Here is a 15,455-nt window from a genome sequence, read left to right as displayed (position 1 = left end):
GACTGCATGCACGTGCTAGGCTGACACACTCAAACACACCATAAGGCCAAAGATGGCCTCGAACCTCCAGGTTTGTTTTAGTTTTTTATTGCATTTGGGGGCACGCACATGCCGTGTGCAAGTACAAAGTTCAGAGGACCGCTCACAGGAGTCCATTTTCTCCTGCCCACTGAGCCACACAGCCAGCCCAACCTTTGACCTCTGATGCTGCCTCTACTCCTGAGGGCTGAGATCACAGGTGCGCATCACCAAGCTTCACGGGGCATGGGTTGAGGGCTTTTTGAATGATGGCGAACTCTACCAAATGAGCCACGCCCCAGGCCACAGCCTGCACCCATGATCTGTCCTTCATTTACAGGATTTTTTTTTTTCAGCACCAGACTCCATTACTGAAGGCTGTGAGCCACCATGTGGTTGCTGGGAATTGAACTCAGGACCTCTGGAAGAGCAGTCCGTGCTCTCAACCACTGAGCCCTCTAAAATCAACTTTTTTCTGCCACGCTTCCAGGAAGGAAAGGGGCAAGACTTTTTCTCTGGCTCAGTCACTCTCAAGTCTCTCAGTGTGCACCCCACAGAGCAAGCTCTGAAGAGCTTCTACTTGCAAGGTTGTATGTATTCGCATTTAGCCTAAGGAAAAGGAAAAGGAGACACCCGTGAAGTGTTTACCAAGATGCGACAGGATGTGTCCGGTGGAGCTCAGTAGGGGTTCCACACCCAGCTGTAATGCAATATGTCCACATGTGTGCACGTGCTTGTATACAACAGCGAAAAAGATAACAATAAAGCCTGTGACATATTGGCATGAATAGCATCCTTGTGAGAAATCACTGGGGCGTTGGGGAGATGGCTCAGTGGGTAAGAATGCTTGTTTTGCAAGCATGAGGGCCTGAGTTCCAGTCCCCAACACCTATGTAAAAAGCCAAATGTGGGGGTTGGGGATTTAGCTCAGTGGTAGAGTGCTTGCCTAACAAGCGCAAGGCCCTGGGTTCGGTCCCCAGCTCCGAAAAAAAGAAAAAAGAAAAAAAAAAAGCCAAATGTGTTCATTTGTACCTGCAACCCAGCTTTTGGAGTACAGGCTGGGGAGATGGTAGGAGGCTAGCCTGGGCTTCCTGACTGCCAGAGTAGCTCCCAGGAGAGACATACATACATAGATAGACAGACAGATCCTGTCTCAAGAGACTAGGAAAGAGATCTATAGAGAAAGAAGACAATTGGCATCTTCCTCCAGTCTTGGCATACTGAATATAAACATGTGAGCACATGGGTGCGCACACACACACACACACACACACACACACACACACACACCTTTTTCTATCCCCAAAACTTGGTGAGTGGAGTATATTCCTTTTCTCACTCTTCTAAGTGTTTTGACACCAAGCATCCCAGAAGGCCAATACAGTCAGTCGCCTGTCTGCTGTTCGGTTGTGACTGGCCGGTTGCCCTGTTACACTTCATGAAGACGCTGGAAAACTCACCATGATTCAGAAAGGATGGGTGAAAAGCATCTTCTACCACAGGATTCCATTGTTGAGCCGAAACCGTCCGCATCCCATCCTAACTAGACCACGTCTATCAAGACCCCTTTCCATATAGGGTTCCATTCACGAGTTCCAGGATGGGACTCCATTCATAACCTTCTCCAGGCTAGGAATTCCATTCACAGGTTCCAGGATGATGGGCAGGGATGGGGGTGTCCCATCTTCATTCACAAGTTCCTGGCCAGGGTTTCCATTCATAATCTCCAGGCTAGGGATTGCATCATATTTTTGAAGGGTCTATCCAGGCCATAACCTTAACTTTGGAGCAGTTTGGTTTGCTGAAAACAAAGCTATAATGCCATACTTTCTTAATTTTGAGAGACTGGACAAGGATATCTCCAGACCTCAGTGCTGAACGCAGTCCTACCTCTGGGATGGGTAACCTTGGACCGGTCTCTAAGCCCTCATCCAGACTGGAGGATGAAACAAAACCCCTCCACAATGGTCATTGTGAGACGTTAACAAATGATGCCTTAAAGCACACAGTGCAGGGTGGGAGAGAAATGGCTCAGCATTGGCTGCTCTTCTAGAGGACCTAGGTTCAAATCCCAACACCAACACAATGGCTTACAACCATCTGTAGCCCAGTTCCAAGGGATGTGACGCTCTCTCCTGACCTGTGGGCATCAGACATGCAAATAGTATATACACTTAGACATGTGTGCACACGAAACACTCAGACACAAAATAAAAAGTTTCAAAGATTCGTGTGCGTCCGTGTGTGTGTGTGTGTGTGTGTGTGTGTGTGTGTGTGTGTGTGTACACCTCAACTGTGAGGATGCTAGCAGAGGCCGGAAGAGGGTGTTAGGTCCCCGGAAGCTAGATTTGCAGGCAGTTGTGAACCACGTGATACGGGTGCTGGGAACTGAAGTTGGATCTTCCAGAAAAGCAACAAGCGTTCCTAACCACTGAGTTGTCTCTACCGCCCCTTACATTTCACTTTTTCACAAAATCCAAATCAGGTAGGATTCTTACTTTGACATGCCTAAATTGACTTGAATTGCAGAAATAAAGTTTTCTGTTTGACAGCGAGGCACAAGTCACCAAGTTGGCATAAAATGTACACTATTAGCAGGAACCTTGGAGCTGGACCCTCAGCCAATGGCACGCTCTGTGCCCCTCCAAAGAAGCCACGCTTGTAACAAAGTGCCCTGTGTACTGGTGTTATTAAAATGTCAGAAGAGGCTGGGCGGTTTAATCCCAGTACTCAGGAGGCAGAGGCAGGGGGATCTCTGTGTGCTCAAGGCCAGCCTGGACCGCACAGTGTGTGCACTGAGAGACCCTGTCTCAAACAAATGAACAATGTGTGTGTGTGCATGTATGTATATGTATATGTATGTGTACATATGTATGTATATATGTGTATGTATATGCATGTGTGTATATATGTGTATGTATGTATAGGTGTGTATGGGTATATATGTATTTATATGTGTGTATGTGTATGTATGTGTGTATAGTATGTATATGTGTGTATGTGTATATGTATGTATATGGGTATGGGTATGTATATGTGTGTATGTATGTATATGTATGTGTATGTATGGGTATGTGTATATGTGTATGTCTCATCTCTTATTTGTTTGTTTGTTTAGACAGCTTCTCACTATGTAGCCCTGGATAGCCTGCTATGTAGACCAGGCTCACCTCAAATTCAGAGAGATCCTCCTGCCTCTGCCTCCTGAGGCAGATCAAAGGCGGAGCCACCATGCCTGGCCCCATGTTCTCATGGAATGCTGGCTGGTGTGAGCAGTCTAGAGAAGCCCAAGGTTATCCAAACCATGACCATTTTCTTTCCAAGGATGCCACACTATTGCACAGCTGGTCTTCATATGGGTTCTGCCTCTGTCTTGGGGCAACATAAGCTCCCCAGGTATTCCACCAGAGTAGCAACTTGGGAGTGTGATGCCGCAGTCCAGCAAAAGCCACATCCACAGCTCTGGAGCAATGGACTGGATTCAAAGCCAGCTCTTACCGTGTACTGCCTGACACCTCGGTCCAGACCTCTGTGTGGAGTAAGAATAGGAGAGAATCATGGGAAGCCACAGGCTGACAGCTCACAGAATAAAAGCTGTTGTTGTTCTTTTTTATGTCTGCAAAATTCTCTGAACAGTGATAACTGCATGGAGGTAGGCGCTCGCCCTTCTGGAATTGTGGAGAGTGGGTCCAGGTGTGGGTGGGCAGAGAAGTGTGTGTCTGTGTGTGTGTGTGTATTGTATGTGTGTGTATGTGTGTATGTGTGTGCATGTGTGTGTATGTGTGTGTATGTGTGTGTATGTGTGTATGTGTGTGTATGTGTGTATGTGTGTATATGTGTGTATGTGTGTATGTGTGTGTATGTGTATATATGTGTTTATGTGTGTATGTGTGTATGTGTGTATATGTGTATGTGTGTGTATTGTATGTGTGTATGCATGTGTGTATGTGTGTGCATGTGTGTGTATGCATGTGTATGTGTGTATGTGTGTGTATGTGTGTATATGTGTGTATGTGTGTATGTGTATATATGTGTTTATGTGTGTGTATGTGTGTATGTGTGTGTGTATATGTGTATGTGTGTGTGTGTGTGTGTGTGTGTGTGTCCATAGCCCAGCAATGTTTGTTACAGTGGCTGCTTTCCTACCACTCAGGAATCATTTTGGATGGAGAAGCAAGGGATGAGAAGATGACTCCGGTGATATCAGAAATGAGTATTTGGGGCTGGAGAGATGACTCAGAGTGTAAAGGGCTTGACATACAAACTGAGGACTGGAGGCCAGGTTATCAGCACCCATAGAAACTCTTAACCCCAGTGGCTGGGACATAGAGACAGGGAGCCCTTGGAGCAAGCTGACTACATAAAGTTCTAGGTTCAAACAAGAAACCCTGCCTGGAATAAGGTAGAAAGCAATGGAGACAAACACCTGATGTCAACCTCTGACCTCCATGCACGCACACGTGCAAACACACATGCACATACACCACATGAACATACCTGGGCAAAAAAATGCCTTTTTTCTAACTTCACAGATGATCCAGAGACACCTGGCTTCACTCAGGTGCATGAGGAAATTTAGAAATTCACCCTTCACCTATCACTTTCCCGCCTCATTCCCTGAGTCCGTGGCCAGCTGCTGGTTGATGGTTTATGGTTTCATCATTCAGATCAGAATGCACTCTGTCCAGCTTTGGAATGTTGTCCTGCCTGCCTCAGGCACTCCTGTCTCCTGGGGTGTGACCCAAGCTCGTGGCAGAATGGAGAAAAGATGCTAAGGAGCTTCCACAGCAGTTATGGGGACCGTTTTGTACCTGTTTAACTCCGAGTATTTGTCTTTAAAAGCAGCACAAGTTACGCAGAGACTAAGATTTTATTTTTATTTTTTTAATTCTGTGTGCTCATGGGTGGGTACGTGCACATGAGTGTAGTAGCCTGTGGAGGCCAGAAGAGGGCAACAGACTCCTATGGAGTGGAGTTATAGGACGTGAGCTCTAAATCACCCAGTCACACCTCTAACCCCTGGAGAATTAACTTTATGGTAATCTATAACTAGATCATAAGGAAGGGCTAACATGCATCTCTCTCCCAGGTAACTCTGTGTGAAATTGACTTAGCACTTCTAAGAGAATCTTGATCCAACTTTTAATCAGATTTGGTTTTTTATTTGTTTGGTTTGGTGGGCGGTTTTTTGTTGTTTTGTTTTTTTTGGTTTGGTTGGTTTGATGTTTTTGTTTGGTTGTTTGGTTTTGTTTTGTTTTTGTTTGGGGATTTGGTTTTGGTTTTGGTTTTTCAAGACAGGATTTCTCTGGGTAACCTTGGCTGTCCTGGAACAGGATAGATTTCAGAATTTAACCTGTAAACTAGGCTGACCTCAAACTCACAGAGAATCTGCCTGCCTCTGCCTCCCAAATGTGGGCTTCAAGGCACATGCTGCCACCACCGCCACCACCACCCTGCTTTTAGTCAGCACCTTAAACACTGAAGTTGGCCCAGTGCTGAGAAATGAATCATGATAGGTCTAGCCAACATGGAGCAAACTGTGATTCATTAAGAAATTCGGATCTCAACCTATTTTGTCAATAAAGTTGTATTAGAACACAGAATCTTTTTTTTTTTTTTTGGTTCATTTTTTCGGAGCTGGGGACCGAACCCAGGGCCTTGTGCTTCCTAGGTAAGCGCTCTACCACTGAGCTAAATCCCCAGCCCCCAGAATCTTTTTTTTAAAACATTTATTTATTTATTATATTATATAAGTACACTGTAGCTGTCTTCAGACACACCAGAAGAGGGCATCAGGTCTCATTACAGATGGTTGTGAGCCACCATATGGTTGCTGGGATTTGAACTCAGGACCTCTGGAAGAGCAGACAGTGCTCTTAACCACTGAGCCATCTCTCCAGCCCCCAGAACACAGAATCTTACAACCAGTGAAACTTTACTTGAACTCTTCTTCTCTCACCAGACTTCAGTCACTGAAACACAGACGAAATGACAACCGAAACCTAATTACAAACCGCCGGGTTCTTCACAGAAGCTCGGCAACCTCTGACAGAAGGGCGCCAATGGGGATGTGCTCGGCTCATTGGACGTGGACTCTGCAGCTCACTCCAGACCTGCAGAGTCCAAATGAAACTTCCTACCAAATGAAAACAGGATTCTGTAATATGCTCTGACCATCGTTCCTCAGAACTCGGTCTGCTAGTGGGAAGAGAGGCAGTAACTATCGGGAGGGGTCCCGTGACCCTCAGCGCCGCGGGGAATAGGAGCTTGTGCTTGGAGCCGGACAGAGCTGGCCTCGTGCACACTGCCCTGGGCAGCTCTTGCTTTCTATGTCAACCTTGGGTTTCTTACGCACAGATAGGGCTAATAAGCAAGAGATTCCAATGGGGGAGGAGGAGTTTAGCTGCAGGGACTGGAAGGTGGCTTAAACCCAAATCTGGGGATAGGGAGCCACAACACTGGGTGAAAGGGCAGCAAGCATCTCAGAAATTTAGGCTCCTCTCAGGTTTCTCACAGCGCTCCATTGTACCTCCCTGAGGGCTCCCAGGACAATTGGTGAGGATCCATCTTATCTCTAGTCAGCGGCAAGCAGAAAGGAGCTGCCTCCTGCCGCTCTATCAGGAACCATCTTTATCCCCAGGTAGAACTCCGCTCAGTCACGGGCTGCTTCCCGATAAAGAGGTGGGCAAGAGGCGATTTAGCCGGACACCTGGAGGAATCTCAGTGACTGCCTGAGAGCCGGAGACTTCAAAACGAATTTTCTTTTTCTCTGTGAAAAGCCTGATGGTTAATATTTTAGGCTTTAACAAAATTACATTTAATTTATTTGGCTGTATGCGAGCATGCCGTGGCACACGTGTGGAGGTCAAAGGGCAACTTGTAGCATTTGGTTCTCGCCTTTCACCGTGTGGATCTTGGGGATGGAACTCAAGTCATCAGATTGGGCAGCGAGTGCTTTTATCTGCTGAGCCATATTCAGATATCCCTCCTTGTTCTCTCTCTCTCTCTCTCTCTCTCTCTCTCTCTCTCTCTCTCTCTCCACCCACCCACACACACACACACACACACACACACACACACACACTACACACACACACATACACACACACTCTCTCTCTCTTTCTACACACATACGCATACACTCTCCCCTCTCTCTCTATCCCCTCATACACATGCATGCACACGTACACACTTTCTCTCCATTCTTTCTGTCTCTGTCTCTCTCTCACACTACACACACACACACTCTCTCCACATACACATACACACCCTCTCTCTCCCTCTCTCTATCCCTACACACACACATACATGAACACATACACACTTCCTCTCTCTCTCTCTCTCTCTCTCTCTCTCTCTCTCTCTCTCTGTCCTCCATAAAAACACACTAAGTGACGATGTATAGTGTAAGCCTAGCACTCAGGAAGCTAAAGCGGCAGGGTTGCTTCAGGTTTCGGGGCCAGCCAGCAAGACCGTTTACTTATATAAAACAAAGCTGGGTGGCGGCGGTGCACACCTTTAAACCCTGTCTTGGAAAAACCAATCATCCAAATGATAAATCAAAATCTAAAAATTAGGGGTTGGGGATTTGGCTCAGTGGTAGAGCGCTTGCCTAGCAAGCGCAAGGCCCTGGGTTCGGTCCCCAGCTCCGAAAAAAAAAAAAAATCTAAAAATTAAAAAATGAGGCGCTGGGCTGGGGATTTAGCTCAGTGGTAGAGCGCTTACCTAGGAAGCGCAAGGCCCTGGGTTCGGTCCCCAGCTCCGGAAAAAAAGAACCAAAAAAAAAAAAAAAAAAAAAAAAAAATGAGGCGCTGATGGAGAACTGAGAGATGGCAGGAATGAACCCCTAACTGTTTACTCAACACCAATCGGTCAGTCCTAAAAACATGCATATACAGGAGCCTGTGAATTAACCCTAACATGTATGTATGTATGTATGTATGCATGCATATATACAATATATAACATAGCAATATATACACATACATATATTGTCTATATATACATATATGGTGTATATATAACATATCACACACATATAAATATATATGTAAATGTATATTTATATATTTATATATATGGTATATGGTAAGGGCCATGAATGGAAGAGGTAGTGTGGTGGAGGGACACAGGAGGCACTGGGGTGTGGGTAGGTGTGTGTAGCAGGGTATTTGCAGGGTCCCTCAGAGGCCTTGAAGCTGGAGTTCCACACACTCTCTAGTGTTGTAAGCCACTGAACAGGGCTGGCGAGAACAGAATTCCGGTCTTCCAGAAGAACAGCGAGTGCTTTTAACTGCTGACACATATGAAAGCTTTAAAAACAATTTTTCAAACAATTAAATAAAAACATATTTTTTTTTGGTTCTTTTTTTCGGAGCTGGGGACCGAACCCAGGGCCTTGCGCTTCCTAGGTAAGCGCTCTACCACTGAGCTAAATCCCCAGCCCCATAAAAACATATTTAAAAAAAAAAAATCAGTAAAACCAGGGAAAGAAGACATCAGTGCAACTTTTCCACAGACCCAGATCTTTCCCACCCTGGAAAATGTGATTTATGCTTCCTTGGCCTCGATTCTGAGGAGTCTCCCAGGGGGCGTCTGAAGTTTATCTGCAGCCCACATCATCCCGTCTGTTCTGGTCCCTTCCTAGTCCTTCCCCACATCCTATGGAAGTGCCCAGTTGGATGGTTCGCACAGTTGTCTGTCTGGTTTGCAGCTTTCTTCCCAGAATCCAGCGCAGGCCCTGGCTCATGGTCGGATCCAGAGCATGAGATTTGGCTGAGTACAATGTGGCGCACTGAAGGGCAGACCTCCTTTTCGAGAAGGTTTGTGGGATTGGGGGTCAGGAACATTCACCCTCAGAGGATCTGGAGCACCCAGTATCGGGTTATATCCTTACTAGAAAGCAAGAGGGCTAAGAGGCACCGTGGTGCTTGCCTCTCAGTTTTGGAAGGTGGAGGCAGAAGGCTCAGGAGTTCAGGATCTTGGGCTACATCAGGAGTTCTAAGTCTGGTTCACAGAGACCCTGCCTCCCAGAACAAAGGAAAAAACAATGAGAGGTATCAGTGGGGGAAGTGATTCTTCTGGGGAAGGCTTTCACTGCCAACCCTGACAAGATGAGTTACACACACACACACACACACACACACACACACGTGCGTGCACGCTGTACTGGCTGGTTTTGTGAGTCAACTTGACACAAGCTGGAGTTATTACAGAGAAAGAAACCTCCGTTGAGGAAATACCTCCATGAGACCCAGCTGTAAGGCATTTTCTCAACTAGTGATCAAGGGGGGAGGACCCAACCTGTTGTGGGCCGGGCCATCCCTGGGCTGGTCATCCTCTGTTCTATAAGAAAGCAAGCTGAGCAAGCCAGGGGAAGCAAGCCAGTGAGTAACATCCCTCTGTGGCTTCTGCATCAGCTCCTGCTTCCTGACCTGCTTGAGTTCCAGTCCTGACTTCCTTTGGTGATGAACAGCAATGCGGAAGTGTAAGCTGAATAAACCCTTTCCTCCCCAACTTGCTTCTTGGTCATGGTGTTTGTGCAGGAATAGAAACCTTGACTAAGACACATGCACATGTACACACATGCACACATACACACACACGCATGCACACATGTATACACACATCACACTTAATTTTAGGGACACCTGCCCTACAGTTTGATCAGGAATAACTGTTAGCGTACAATATTCAGCATTCTCCGCTCAGGATCAGAAATGCAAAAAGTATAATTCTTAAGATTGAAAAAACAAAAGCAAATAACAGAAACAGAAGCCCTCAGGGGGCGGCCGAGAGGGCCCAGAGACTAAGAACACACACAGCTCTCCAGAGCGTCTGAGTTCACCTCCCAGCACTCCTGTCAGGCAGCTCACAAGGCTTGGAGCAGGTCCAGGGGACTCCAGTGCCCTCTCTGACCTCTGCAGCCTGCTGGTCACATGCGGTGCACATACAGTCAGGGGCAGCAGACACACACATGGATGCATAAAGCAAAATAAACTTTCTAAAATTATTTTTATAGGCCTGTGCAGAAAGCACAAGATCTATAAACAGCACTTGTTATTGACCCCCTGTCTGCAGTAGGGACGTGAAGCAATCTGCCCAGAGGAAGTGGTTTCCATGGACCAATGACTTTAACACGCACTCAGCTTAACTTCTGGCTTCCCAGGCCGCTTCCCACTAGCCTAAGCATTGAGTTCAGAGCCATGGCAGGAAAAGAGCCGCGTGTGCGCAGAAATATTTAAATGACCCAAATACTCCTGAGTGCCCGAGGAGAAGGGCATTCCTGTGCCTGCCAAGAGTGCTTGGTGCTTCTGACAAGTGTGCTCCTCTGATTTCAACTTCAAAATCCAAACATGAAAATGGAAGGGCCCCAGAGCCAGCCCCATCTTGTCCTAAGGTTCATGTTGGCCTGGAGGGAGCCTCTGCGATTATGCATGGTCTCCAATAAAAGTTTACCGAAACCGACCTCATGGGCAGCATATATAAAGCCCTCGGTTCAGGCACCAAGACAGACACACATTCACACACACATGCACACGCGTGCACACATGTGCACACAATACATGCACACACATTCACACTTGTGCACACACATGTGCACATACACTCGCACACATGCACAATGTGCACACAATACACTCACACACATGCAGACATGTGCACATACACACATGTGCAGACATGTGCACCCAATACATGCACATACAAACACATACGCACACATACATGCACATGTGTGCGCATCTATCTGCTCCAGTAAGCCATGACACCGAGGAGAGGCAAGCTCCTAGGATTTTTCACTCCTTTCTTTTCTTGGACCCTTGGTTTATGCCCAGCTTTCTCACTCTAGTTTTAAGATTTCTGACATCCAGCACTTGGCTCCTGTTTCTTTGTGTCTAATGTGTATATGTCTCTGTTCTCTCTGGGGTCTCTAAACGGCCCCCTTTCTTAAGACTAGCTTCCTAGGCCACTGTTTTTCTTTTTTAACCAGCAGGAGATGAGAGCTCCGGGAGTCCTAAAGATAAACAGCCAACAAGCTTGTGAAGTTTATCTCCCAGCCCATCCGAGCACCAGCTCAGGGAGGTAGCTGCTAGATCTGGGTCTGCACACTGGCAGTTGGATTCCTCTTTCACTTTGTGCTCACTGCTTCCTGAAGAGATTTTTTTTTCAATTAGCTCATTTGTTTCAAGGCATACCCAGTGGTCCTCTTCCTCCTCCTCAATTCAAATCTCCCCCTTCCCAGAACAATACGGAGATTTACCATACGCGTGAAGACAAAGGACATGATAATTTCACCACCCGAGCCAAGGGTGAGGTGTGGATGAATATTTTTGTAGTAGCTGTTGCTTGTTTGTTTAATTTTTTCAGTAGTTCAATAAAATGAGGCTGCTCCCCTGAAAAGATATCTCCCTCCTCCTCAGCATAAATCCCACCCACTTCTTCCCAAAGACACACTCTTGTTCTAAATCCTAATGGCTTTGCTCTCACAGACAGGGTTCAGGAAGCTACGCCTAAGTTGTTAGTGGCAGCTTCGATCTTTTTCTGAGCCTGGGATGAAAGAATTATTCCACTCCAAAGCAGGCAGGAGCTACAGAACAGGAGATCTTGGGAAGGCTGACCCCTGGGGAACAGCCATTTTCTTTGTTTTTCTGGAGTCTCTCATGCCCACACTGGGAGGAGACATTTTCAAACTGCAAGAAAATGGCTGGGGGGGGGGGGGGGAGCAGGCACGGGGAGGGGGCGGTGTGTGCCTAGATTTTACTCTGAGCAATGCAGAAAACAAACAGACCAACAAAAGCCACCAGGCGAACCAGTGGGATGGTCCTACTGTCACTTAACACCAAGTTAATTTGACTGGTTTCCCCTTTGGGGTCAGGCATCTTGGGGCCAGGTGTGGGGAAAGAGAAACCCTTCAGAAAAGAGACACTATGTTTGAGCAGAAACATTTCAAGGTACACAAGATAATAGAGAATTTACCACAGCATGGTTTGCAGAAGCAAAAGCTGAAAGCCCATCAGAGGGACCCGTGAAGGACAAAAAGGAATGATCGTTCAAAAAGACACCTCACCATTATTTATCATTATTTAAAATGATCAAGGTTTTCTACCAGGAGGACAAAAGTTACTTGTGTAAAAGCAAGGTGTCTGATAGACACAAATGTGATCTATAGGACCCTGAAAGGGGGCACAGAAAACAGCAGCTGCTTTCTGTGGGGGAAGGGAAGATCACACTTGTGTGCTCCCCCTCCCCAGTAAGAAATGTTCTGCACCCCACCCACCCTGCTGCTCCAGCCCCCATCCCACTTAATCTGGAAGCTCATTCTTTAAAATATGTGTTCTGAAAATTGCTTACGGTAGACATTTTCTTTTTTTTTAAAGGTTAAAAAATTCACAGCAGTGTGCTAAACGATACCAGTGAGATATTTAAGACCATACATACTCATATACATAAGATAAATAATTCTTTTTTAAAAAAAGACTATGCACTTCGGAAAGAGTTCTGGAAGGAAGGGTCACACTGTCAAATAGTTACTAGCGGTCTCCAGTTCGAACTTTCTAATGAGATTGAATGCATCTTTTTAAAAGTGCTTAAACTAAAATTACCAAATGAAAAGAAGAAATAGCCAAACAACAACGACAAATGCCATCCCAGAATGATCGGTCCCCTGCCTGCTTCCGGTAGGTCGCAAATGAATTTCTGTTCCTTGCTTCCTAACCTGGAGTATCATTCATTGTGCTTGGTAACTCTTTCCCTATAGGCACTGTGGCTCCAAATGGTGGTGTGCGTGTTCTCTCTCTCTCTCTCTCTCTCTCTCTCTCTCTCTCTCTCTCTCTCTCTCTCTCTCTCTCTGTCATTGGCTCTGTCTATCGGTGCCTTTGTTTCCTGCTGGCTCCTGGAGAGGAGGGAAACAGAGAAACTTCCGGATTGTAACCCCGGACGCAGCCTCGGGTTTGCTCCTAAAGGGCATTTAAGCAGCACTTGAGTGGCTCCCTTAGCAGGAGTGAAGTTACTGAGAGATAAAATGCCATCTTGCCTGGGCCATTCTGTTGCGTCACCATCCCGCTTTAGGTCACGTCGGGTCGTGTGGCTCTCGGATAGGGGCTGGACCTGCAAGCAGCGTTTAGAAATAGGATCTCTGTAAACGCCTTCTCCCTCCCCAATTAGCTCTTGGAAGCCCTCTGTTCCATTTTCTTCTGCCTCAGGCATGCGTAAAAGCGATCAAAGGGGAGGAGGGAGGAAAAGACACTTGTGAGATTGTGTTTAAAAAAAAAAAAAAAGTCTCCATGTGTCAAGCCCTTACTGCAATAAACGCACAATTTGCTAGTGAACATGATTCGCGTGTTCTGGGATTGATAACAGATACAGAAGATCAGAACAGACCCGGTCGCTGCTGTGCGTGTAGTTTTCAGGCGAGGAAATGCGGAGGACCCACTTTATAATTTATTGAAGGCACTGCACCGCAGTTCCGGGCTGTGCTCGCTTCTGGTGTGCCTTTCTCTGGTTTCCAGGATGGTTTTCAATTGGGAGACTCCTTCTTGCCCCCAAACTGTGCTTGGGGGGTGGGGGGGAGTTCAATTCTTAATTCATCTCTTCATTCACTGTTTTATCCGGGAGGCTGCGGTCAAGTTTGGAAACCAAATTTATGCAGAGAGTGATTGTGACATACTAGCTGGAGGATTTGAAACTCGAAGGCGGGTGGGGGGAAGTGAGGGGGTGGACACGATACGGGACATGCTACACCCCAACTTCCCTGGGGAACCAGGAATTCCCAGTCCGTTTTGATCGCTTGAAATTGTCATAGTTTAGTTTACAGGTATTTCTGAGGAATCATTTTAGGTGCCTGTAAGTTTAGGTAGAATACTCAAATACAGCCGGAATCGAGTGTCTCTCAAGATGGAAAAAGGACCCACTGGCTATTGTCTGACCTCCCCTGGGCCTGATTGACTAGTAGAAATTGCATCTCCATGGGAACAGATAAATGTCTGCTTTTCATGTCAGGAAATAACCAGCTCGGCCCTCAGAGCTTCACCAACCTAGCACTTTATTCCGGCGGCAGTGAGCGGAGTCTCCCTTTTCATGTTCGGCCAAATTATCTGCTAGAATCTCCTTTCAAGCCTAAGGAGGGGGAAAAACACAGGAGGGAGGAGGGAGGGAGGGAGGGAGAGAGGGAGAGAGGGAGAGAGGGAGAGAGGGAGAGAGAGAGAGAGAGAGAGAGAGAGAGAGAGAGAGAGAGAGAGAGAGAGAGAGAGAGAGAGATCCCCTCCCCCTTCTGCATGGAGTTAATTACTGTATTTTCCTCGGGGAGATCGAGGGAGAAGACACGCCACTAAAATAACACACAAATGCAGGCAATCATGCTGTATCTGCCTGTTTAATACCTGTGGGTAATTTTTAAAAAAGGAGGCCGGCCGGCAGAGTACCAAGGCAACCCTGCGAGGCTGGTCCTAGGACCCACGAGGTTTTGTTGTTTGTTTATTGCTGCACTGGGACTTGGCGGTGGAGTTTTAGGCAAGTGGACAGCAACTGATTCATGCCGGGCTCTGAGAAGTAGGGTGAATGGGAATCGTGGGAGAACTCCCCGGCGAGCCTCAGATTATCAGCCTCCCGCCCCCATCCCCAACCCCGAGCCTCCAACATCTGCCATTTTGACTCCTGTCTCTCGTGCGCTGCTCCCTGCCAGCCACTTTGGAGGATAGGCTGAAAAGAGAGCCGAGGCTTTCTCTATCCAGGTTCTAGACATTACGGCTTCCGTGCTCGGTTAAAAATACCACCAGAAGCAACATTTTTTTTTTCTGATGATACTGCAAGATTTCCAACCCACCTTTCTGCGTCAGAGCGAGAGGGAACGAAAAAGAATCATCAAAAGGAACAGAGCAGAGGCGGGCTCTCTCCCGCACAAGGACAAACTCTTAGGGAAAAGATAGCCTAGACTGATGGCTATCTAAAACCGGCACCAGAGCACGTGCGGGCTCTCTCTTTATTGGAATCTATTTACCCTCTCCTGTTATTGTGTCTTCTGTCACTGAGACTGTCTGTGGTTTGTTTCTCTCTTCTTCCTCCGCACCTCCACCCAGACAGCCAGCAAGTCTGAGCAGATGACTGAACACTAGTGAGCTGCAACTCCCCTCCCCCGCCTTCGAAGACTCCAGGTGAAAGAAGCCGGCAGGAATTTGAAGAAGGGGCAAACTGGGCTCCGTCCCAGCGCACTCCTAGATCTGGAAGCCCAGTGGTCTTTATCTGGCCCAGATGCTCCGGATGCAGAGAAGGAATGTACCCATCCCCTGTGTGAACACTGCGTCCATTGTACTCTGCCCGGTTGATAGATGCCTGGGTAATTGGCGTGTAACCTACTCTATTAACAGTACAGACAGATATGTGAGCTAGCTGAATCCCTCCAACATATGCCTGGCGTTAGCCAAAGGAGTTTACCATTC

Source organism: Rattus norvegicus, chromosome 3 (assembly GCF_021556685.1).
Source record: "Rattus norvegicus strain SHRSP/BbbUtx chromosome 3, alternate assembly SHRSP_T2T, whole genome shotgun sequence".
Taxonomy (NCBI): Eukaryota; Metazoa; Chordata; class Mammalia; order Rodentia; family Muridae; genus Rattus; species Rattus norvegicus.
The sequence above is the reverse complement of the archived record's forward strand: the minus strand, read 5'-3'. Positions refer to the sequence as shown.